The sequence below is a fragment of the Rhinoderma darwinii genome, chromosome 3, assembly GCF_050947455.1.
Source record: "Rhinoderma darwinii isolate aRhiDar2 chromosome 3, aRhiDar2.hap1, whole genome shotgun sequence".
In the NCBI taxonomy this organism is placed as follows: Eukaryota; Metazoa; Chordata; class Amphibia; order Anura; family Rhinodermatidae; genus Rhinoderma; species Rhinoderma darwinii.
In genome coordinates this window covers 367,650,343-367,660,414 of record NC_134689.1, presented here as the reverse complement: position 1 = coordinate 367,660,414, position 10,072 = coordinate 367,650,343, and the positions used below count along the sequence as shown (strand labels likewise).

The window sequence follows — 10,072 nt, the reverse complement described above, 5'->3', positions numbered from 1 at the left end:
TCCGCAACCTGTGGAAAGGTAGAAACCTTATGACCTGCTGCATTTCAAACAGAAGAAACAAATGACTTCTCTGACTGTGTCTTAAAGAGGCTCTGTCACCACATTATAAGTGCCCTGTCTCCTACATAAGGAGATCGGCGCTATAATGTAGGTGACAGCAGTGCTTTTTATTTAGAAAAACTATCTATTTTTACCACTTTATTAGCGATTTTAGATTTATGCTAATGAGTTGCTTAATGCCCAAGTGGGCGTATTTTTACTGTAGACCAAGTGGGCGTTGTACAGGGGAGTGTATGACGCTGACCAATCAGCATCATGCACTCCTCTCCATTCATTTATTCAGCGCATAGGGATCCTGCTAGATCCTTATGTGCTGTCTTGTACTAACACATTAACAATACTGAAGTGTTTAGACAGTGAATAGACATTCCTCGGGATGTCTATTCACAATCCCTGCACTTCGTTACTCTGTCTGTGGTAGTTACAGCAGAGGAAGCGTGATCTCGCTGTAAATGACAGGTTACAACGAGATCACACTTCCTCTTCTGTAACGACCATAGAAACAGTAACGAAGTGTAGATTGTGAATAGACATCCCGTGGAATGTCTATTCACTGTCTAAACACTTCAGTATTGTTAATGTGTTAGTATAAGACAGCACATAAGGATCTAGCAGGATCCCTATGCGCTGAGTAAATGAATGGAGAGGACGAATGAATGAACGAATGAACAAGGGCCTCAGTGTGTAGCATGAAACAACTGGATCAGAGCAGCCATTGATCACCACTATTTGCATCTTACTAAAACACACTAAACCTCTAAATTAAAGGTGACAAATGCAGATATGTATCAACAGCTACATCAAACTCACGCTACCACCACTTGGAGGGATAAACATTTTAAGAATCCCGAGCTAGGAAATAAAGAAAGGTCTCTTTCAAGCATCCGACTGCTGGTCCGGTCTTTTCCTGCTGCGCGGTGTCTTGAATCTCTGTGAGCCTTGCCATTCATGGGGATCAGATATCTCTGGCGGAAGGGTATCCTGTTGTGTCGGCATCCAATTCGGCAAATTAATTTTCTCAATACCGAGTTTAGACCAGGCCTTAGACAGATCACCGGGTGTTATGATGGTTATCTGCCTACCCTCTTTCAAAATGGCCAGGCCAAACGGAAATAGCCAACGTATGGGAATTGTCCTTGCTCGTAGGGCCTCGTCTTTTGGCAAGATTGCTAGCAGCCAGGTCTTGAAAAACCATAATCATGGCATCCTCAAACTTCAGGTTTGGGGTTGCTCTCGCCACTGTTAAGATGGCGGCCGTTTCGAGGTAATTAAGCAGACCACATATTACATCCCTGGAAGGTTCATCCCGTGTTGGTTAGGTCGCAACGCTCGGTGAGCACGCTCAATAATAACCTGTGCAGCTCTGTCTTGGCCCAATAATGTGGCAAAGATATTTCTGACCGTAGGTAGAATCTCCTCCGTAGTGATACTATCATGTATGCCTCGCAACCTAACATTTTTACGCCTGCTACGATTCTCTTGATCTTCAAGTTGAAGGTAAGTATGATTCAAGTGTGTAAATTGGGATTTCACAGCACTCTGCAGTGCATCCGCATGAAGTATAATGACGTATTGAGCATCCTCTAGGGTCTCCACTCCGACCCACACGGTGTATATCCGCTTTAATGGAAGATAATTCCTTCAGTATCGGAGTCATTGCACGAGCCAGAGTCTTTTTTAGAAATGCTCTAGTTAGGGTATGTTCACACGCAGTGTTTTCAGGCATGTTTCGGGGGGTTAACGACTCAAAAAATGCCTGAAAAAACGGAAGCTGAACGCCTACAAACATCTGCCCATTGAAACCAATGGGGAAAACAACATTTAGTTCATACAGGGCATCTTTTTACGCAGCTGTTTTAAAAAACGGAGCGTAAAAAGAAGTAGCATGTCACGTCTTGAGGCGTTTTTTGGAGCTGATTTTTCATTGAACACTATGTAAAAACCCACAAATAACGCCTCAAAAGAAGCCTGAAAAGAAGCTCCAAATTAAAAGCTTCATTTTCAGCTTAAAAAACACCTGAAAATCAGAGGCTCTGAAAACAGCTCCGTATTTTCAGACGTTTTTTGTTAAGAGTGTCAACATACCCTAATAGGAAGGGGGTCAGACCCCCCTATGGCATCCTCTGAATCTTCTACCCGACACTCCTCTGGTGGGGTCAGCGTCTCCGTCACCATCTTGCTTTTCCCGGCCGGGGAAGCATGCTACTTATGGAGGAATTTCTCCATCTCATATTGAGATTTACCGAACTTCGGTGTCCCCCGGGACTCACTAGACTTGTCTCTATTCGTGCAGACCATCGTTAGCTAAGAATCAGCCCTCCAGCTGTAGAAGTCAGTTTCTCTGTGAGGAGCACCGGGATCAAGCGACCATCACACAGCAAGGCAAGCTCCACACCAATTCTGTAGTTTTTAATATTTATTTTTTCTACGACGTTCACTGTGCGGGATAAATAATGTTATAATTTTAATAAACGTTAGAGAGGAAGATCACCAGCTAACCCACAGGATCCATGGTGTACGGTGATGCCATGAAGATTTTTACACATCAATAGGGATAATTCATTTTCCGAATTTAATATATCAATATTACACCCATGTTTGCACTCATCTCCATACATTTATGTCTTTTACATTTATATTGTTCCTATGTGGATTATGTCATGCATGCCTGAATTCACATTTGGAGAATAGCATTACCTCTGCAGTACTGCACTGTCTGAATTGGGTGCAAATTTTGCTCGATGCAGTAGCATAAGGGTATGTGCACACGATGAGAGGCTTTTACGTCTGAAATGACAGACTTTTCAGGAGAAAACAGCTGCCTCGTTTCAGCCGTAATTGCTCCTCCTCGCATTTTGCGAGGCTTCTCTGACAGCTGTAAATTTTGAGCTGTGCTTCATTGAGTTCAATGAAGAACGGCTCAAATTACATCTGAAAGAAGTGTCCTGCACTTCTATTGACGAGGCTGTATTTTTACGCGTCGTCGTTTGACAGCTGTCAAACTACGACAGGTAAATGACAGGTCGTCTGCACAGTACGTCGGCAAACCCATTCAAATGAATGGGCAGATGTTTGCCGATGTATTGTAGCCCTATTTTCAGACGTAAAACGAGGCATAATACGCCTCGTTTACATCTGAAAATAGGTTGTGTGAACCCAGCCTAACAATCTCCATCATGTTTCGAGTGTTCCATTTATTTATATACCATTTTTTTGTCTTTCATGCTTTCATTATCTATGGCTCCATACCCCATGATGTTAGGTGCTTTTTGATCCAGTATATTACACTTTTTATTATATGTATATGTACATGTGATCCTTTATGATGTATGAAAGCCTGTGTTTCCTGAACCTTGTTTTCTAGGTCTCTTGGAGTCATGTGTTCACCTATACTGATTTTTCTTGGTAGGTTTTTAGATAAATGTAAACTGTTTTGTCATTTGCATTATGTCACGATTAACCCCTTAGTGACCAGTCTAATTTAGGCCTTAATGACCAAGCAATTTTTTTTGCGTTTTTAATTCATCACATTTGAAGAGCTATAACTTCTTTATTTTTCCATCTATATAGCTGTATGAGGACTTGCTTTTTGTGGGATTAGTTGTATTTTTTAATGGCACCATTTTAGGGTACATATATTTTTTGATTAAGGGTATGTTCACACGGCCTATTTACGGACGTAAATCGGGCGTTTTTGCCCCGAATTACGCCCGAAAATAGCGCCTCAATAGCGCTGACAAACATCTGCCCATTGAAACCAATGGGCAGACGTTTGTCTGTTCACACGAGGCGTATATTTACGCGCCGCTGTCAAATGACGGCGCGTAAATAGACGCCCGCGTCAAAGAAGTGACCTGTCACTTCTTGGGGCGTAATTGGAGCCGCTATTCATTGACTCCAATGAATAGCAGCGCTAATTACGGCCGTAATTGACGCGGCGTTCAAGCGCCTGCACATGCCGCTACGGCTGAAATTACGGGGATGTTTTCAGGCTGAAACATCCCCGTAATTTCAGCCGTTACGGACCCCCGCCGTGTGAACATACCCTAACTTTTATTAACTTTTTATCGGGGGAATAGAAAAAACCCAGCAATTCCACCATTGTTCCATGCGTTTTAAATTTACACCGTTTACGCGCGGCGTAAATAACATGTTACGTTTACTCTATAGGTTAGTATGATTACGGTGATACCACATATGTATAGGTTTTGTATGTTTTACTACTTTTGCATAAACACACATTTGAACTAAAATTATTTGTTTTTGCATCGTCACTTTTTTAGTTAGATTTTTGTAGTTGTCTTTGGTACTTTTTTGGGGTACAAGGGACTTATTGATTAACTTCTATGATTACTTTTTTGGGGGGCAATGGAAGAAAATAGCAATTTCGCCATTGTTTTTTGCAGAGTTTTTTTACGGTGTTCAACTTGCGGTTTAAACTACGTTATCTTTATTTTTGGGCCATTATGGTCGCGGTGATACCATATGTGTGTATTTTTATTTCTTTTTTACACTTTTGCTAAATAAAAACACTTTTTTATGGAAAAAAATGTTTTTTACTGTAATCTTAATATTTTTTATTTCACATTAATAACTTATTTCTTTAGTCCCACTAGGGGACTTCACTATGCGATCTTTTGAATGCAGAAATAATGCTTTGGTATACTTAGGGCTTATTCAGACCACCGTATAATACGTCCGTGCTACGCGCGTGATTTTCACGCACGTCGCACGGACCTATGTTAATGAATGGGGCCGTTCAGACTGTCCGTGAATTTCACACAGCGTATGTGCGCTTCGTGAAACTCATAACATGTCCTATATTTGGCCGTGTTTCGCACTGCACGCACAAATTGAAGTCAATGGGTGCGTGCAAATCGCGCTCGGCACACGGAAGCACTTCCGGGTGCCGTGCGTGATTCGCACAACAGTAGTAAAATGAATGAATGAAAACAGAAAAGCACCACGTGCTTTTCTGTTTACAAACATAAAAACAGAGTGTCATAATGATGCCGGCTGCGCGAAAATCACGCAGCCACGCATCATATCCTGATGACATACAGAGCTTTTGCACGCGCAAAACGCTGCATTTTTTGAAAGCGCAAAACGCACACGCTCGTGTGAATCCAGCCTCAGTATATCAAAGCATTATTGCCTGTCTAATAGGTATATAGCCATGGCAGGCCTGGGGGCCTTTGTCAGGCACCCAGCTGCCATGGCACCCCAACGGCGGTCCACGATCTCATTTGTGGGCGCCGATGGGTGACAGAGGGAGCTCCCTCCCTTTGTAAACTACTTAAATGCCACGGTCGCTATTGACCGCAGCATTTAAGAGGTTGAACGGCCGCAATCAAAGTAAACTTCAATCGCTACCGTTAGGCGGGATTCACACAAGCACATTACATCCGTAATGGACGGGACATATTTCGGCCGCAAGTCCCGGACCGAACACACTGCATGGAGCCGGGCTCCTAGCATCATAGTTATGTACGAAGCTAGGAGTCCCTGCCCCGTACTGTAATCATGTTTTCAGTACGGGACAGTAGTTCCATGGAGAGGCAGGGACTCCTAGCGTCGTACATAACTATGATGCTAGGAGCCTGGCTCCCTGCAGTGTGTTCGGTCCGGGACTTGCGGCTGAAATACGTTCCGTCCATTACGGACGTAATGTGCTCGTGTGAACTCAGCCTTAGAGCAGGAGTCTGGCTGTCATCAGACAGCCGAGCACCTGCTCTAGCCTGCACAGGACACCTCATGCAGGACTTAGACTATTGCTGCCGTGAAAAGGAGGCGGCATAGCCTAAGGCTCCTTAGTGACCGCCATGAAAAGGCATATTGGTGGTCACTAAAGGGTTAAGGACAGTTTGTATTTTAACACTCACTATACCACGGATGTATCCTTCATTTGTACATCTTTAATAGTTTAAGCTTTTATGGTCGCGGCGATACCAATTATGTTTATTTTTTAATATTTACACTATTTTATTTCAACATTTTTACATTTTTTTACTTTTACTTTATTGTTCAACACTTTATTAAATTTCTTTAGAATTTTTTTTTAATACTACTAGGGGACTTAGATGCGATCTCTGGTAAAATATACACTGCAAATACTCATGTATTGCAGTGTATGATACTTTTAACGGTCTCCTATTAAGCCCTGTCTCCGGCCCGGCTTAATAGGAGGAGTAACTAACATGGCAGACCTGGGGGCCTACATTAGGCCTCCGGCTGCCATAACAATTCTTCGGCACCGCGCAGCCGCATTGTGAGGGGGAGGGGGGGGGACAAGGGATAACAAAGCGGGCATGTAAAAACCCATGCTGCATTTAAAAAACGCTTGCGTTTTAACATGCAGTTTAAAATGCCAGACAAATGAGACCTAAAAGAGACATCTCCCCTGACCATGTTCCAGAGAACAATAGTTGGGAAATACTACTATAATATCTAAATATTGTATAATACTTTGGCATATTATAAGATATATTGTTCTCTTTCATAAAGTAGATTGGGCTGTTGCCAGACAATACATATTTTTTTAATTCATGTGAACAGAAGGCCAGGAATAAAACCTAAATAATATTAGTTGCTGAAGGGATACAAATTGCATTTAAAAAAAACAGACAAAAAAAAAGAATAAAAGATGTAAAGGAAACTATAAAAAATAAAATATAGAAATTGTCAAAAACAGAAAACAATAAATAAGGTTCTATTCACAGGTGCGTTGTGGTTTCCGTTCATAATGGAAACCACTCACTTTACTTGGGCATGCACCTCGCCATTCCCTTAAAATATGTAAACCACATCATCAACACAAGAATGAAAATAAAAGTGGAACATAGAAACACTTAATCACATGTAATAGTACATGCGTATACTTGTTTTTTTAGTCACGGACAAGTATATGCTTCCACTGTACAAGCACCAATATAACCAATGATATCAATTTAGTGGTCAGATAGCATCTTTACAGAGTAGTATCACGCTGCGCACCATACAAGTGAATACAGTACTGATCAGTGACCTGTTGGCCTGTTTTAGAAATGCTTCCCCATGAAATAACAATTCTGGAACATCTTTTCTTAGAACTCTGAATTGTGATATTCCTCTGTTATTCCTCCTGGAAATGTATGATTAAATAGGACAACTGAGTATAACTATTCCCCTTGTCAAAGGGTTGTGTGCCTACAAAGTCTGACAATGTCCAATCATTGCTGACAATATCAGACTGGGTCGGGAGACATCCTATTGATAAGGGGAATGATGACATTGTATTGGGTTAAATAGTGAATTAGGACTGGGCTACACAGAGACTTTCTGTAGCACTGCTGATTGATTTTTCAAATCTAGTGGAAGTTCTAGTCCACTACATAGCATGCAACTCAATGTATTGCTTAGTGTCACGGCGCAGGGTGTGGACTGGGCCATTCCCCTGTAGCGGGATAGCAGCTGGCCAAACAGGTACAATACAATGTCTATAGTCCAGAAAGGGTACCTGAGGCAATGCAGACAGTAGCGGTGGATTCAGGCTAGGATAGTCTCTGACAGCAGACAGACACCCGGCGGGGTGCAACACAATAGAAGCAACGGAAGACACAACACGACTCCATCTCTTGACGGCACAGAGGCAGGGTAGCACGGGATACAGGGTACAGGCAGCAGGAACGGGTAACACTGGGAACTGGAAAACACTAGGAGACCATTTGCAATGACAAACTTTAGATAACACAACAACGCTCAGGCAATGATCAAGAGGGCAGAGCGCTTTTTATAGTCCAGCAGCATTCTGGGCTAATTGCAGATTTTTTGCAACTGTGTGCGCTCTGGCCCTTTAAGGCAGTGCACGCGCGAACGCGCGCACGCCCTGCGGGAGACAATGTCCGGACCAGGGAGATGCCGCCGAGAACTCACACGTCCATGGCTGCGGCCGTCAAAGGGTAAGTCAGGATGACGGTCCGCGGCCATAGACCTTACACTTAGTACTGCAGCTGTCTCTCTATAATTAAAATCAGTTTGTTACGTCACAAAAAGTTTCCATGTAGATCAGGCCTTATTCATACATTTACAGGAGGAATAACAGAGGAACATCACAACAAGAAGTTCTAAGTAAAGATCCTCCAGAATTGTTATCTCAAGGTCAATATAAGGATTTACTATAACATACTTGTCATGAGAGCTGATAGGTCCTTTATAAATTGTGACTTACTGGTGACGTCTTCTCTGATTGTAGACGTTCTCTTTCCTTTTCTTCTCCAACTGGCCCAGACTGACATGATGATACTCCTGCCGGCTGTAGAGTATGCTGCTGAAACATCTTTGGCCTATCGCTTCTGCATTCTTCCCCAGCCTCCATAGCAACACCAATAGATTCAGACCCCCAGACCAGGCCCCTAAATAATTCAAACCCAAGACCAGACCCCTAAATAAATTTAGACACCGAACCCCTAAATAAGTTATATAAAATAAATATTAGTGCTCCACACAGTAAAAGTGCCATAGTTTGTGCCCCATGTAAGGTGGTGGAAGGAGGGGACAAGATGCATGACACCACGCAGGGATGCTGCTGAGAATGATCAAATGAAGCAGGAGTTATAGTGCCACAACTTGAACTTTACTTGTACTTTAAATTTTATACAATTCTTCCGACGCTAATGGTACACATGGCCACAAACAATATTTACAATCTTCCACTTTGGGAGGCACAAGAATAGATCGGGCTCAGGCTGACAAAATGACCGGAAGACACATGGTCAAGGGCATTATACAAGGGCTATCTGCTCTGGACCTGTTAGGCCTCAAGATGGTGGCTTCTAATAGAGTTACATTGGGCCTAGTGATCCATCAGATGGTAGCTGCTGGCTGCTATTTAATACGCTCTGTAAGGGTATGTTCACACGGCGGGGGTCCGTAACGGCTGAAATTACGGGGATGTTTCAGCCTGAAAACATCCCCGTAATTTCAGCCGTACCGGCATGTGCAGGCGCTTGAACGCCGCGTCAATTACGGCCGTAATTAGCGCTGCTATTCATTGGAGTCAATGAATAGCGGCTCCAATTACGGCCAAAGAAGTGACAGGTCACTTCTTTGACGCGGGCGTCTATTTGCGCGCCGTCATTTGACAGCGGCGCGTAAATATACGCCTCGTGTGAACAGACAAACGTCTGCCCATTGCTTTCAATGGGCAGATGTTTGTCAGCGCTATTGAGGCGCTATTTTCAGACGTAATTCGGGGGAAAAACGCCCGATTTACGTCCGTAAATAGGCCGTGTGAACATACCCTAAGCCTCAAAATGGACTGACTCTCAACCCTTAGTCTTTAACTATGCTGACCACTGACAGGTCCACCTCTCTCAGTCTTGAGTCACATCTCACTCTCACGAGTCCTTCACCACTATCCATTCAGCTATCTGTACAGTAGTGATATGCAACATGACCCTCTGCTCGCTCTTCAGGACCTGTCGCCATCCAAGGCCCAACGATAGATATTAATGTAGTATGGTACTCAATAGTCCCATACAGGCTCTTCAGTTCGAGCTCCTCACAGTCGGTCTCTCGCAATAGGAGCTTTTAGTTATGGAATCACTGGTTGAGCAATTACCAGCGTGTACGTTTTATGGAATTGCTATGTGAGCGATTTCCCCATGGCTGTTGAAGACTGTCGGGACTGAGCATGCAAATAAATCTGCAACCCCAAATCCGTCACAACTCTGATCAACAGTGTCTAAGGCTACTCTATCGTTTTTGCCAGAGCGCACTGCAAGGCAGGATGGTTTTTGCTGCATAGAACCCAGGTTGTTTTATCAGAGTTCGGTGTTGGATAAGAGGTGCAATGCAGGCAATACCAGAACAGGTAGCAAGACAGCCAGAGGGTAAAAAGAAAGTCCAAATCACAAAGCTAGAGGATGTCAGAAATAGCAGAGGTCAGTATCAGCCAGGACCATAAAGTCCAAATCTGTAAGCAAAGGGTAATCCAGAGACAAGCCGAGGTCCAGTTCCAAATAGTCCATATAGT

At 43.2% G+C, this 10,072-nt stretch overlaps 1 long non-coding RNA gene across 5 annotated transcripts in view; it reads right to left on the bottom strand.

Moving 5' to 3' along the window:
• Positions 1 to 683: 683 nt before the first annotated feature.
• Positions 684 to 10,072, bottom strand: part of LOC142749975 (uncharacterized) — a 14,579-nt gene continuing 5,190 nt past the window's right edge. For all 5 annotated transcript variants that reach the window (XR_012882530.1, XR_012882528.1, XR_012882529.1 and 2 more), the window contains one exon: positions 684 to 2,497. This is a non-coding gene — a long non-coding RNA (uncharacterized LOC142749975). The remainder of the gene's footprint in view (positions 2,498 to 10,072) is intronic.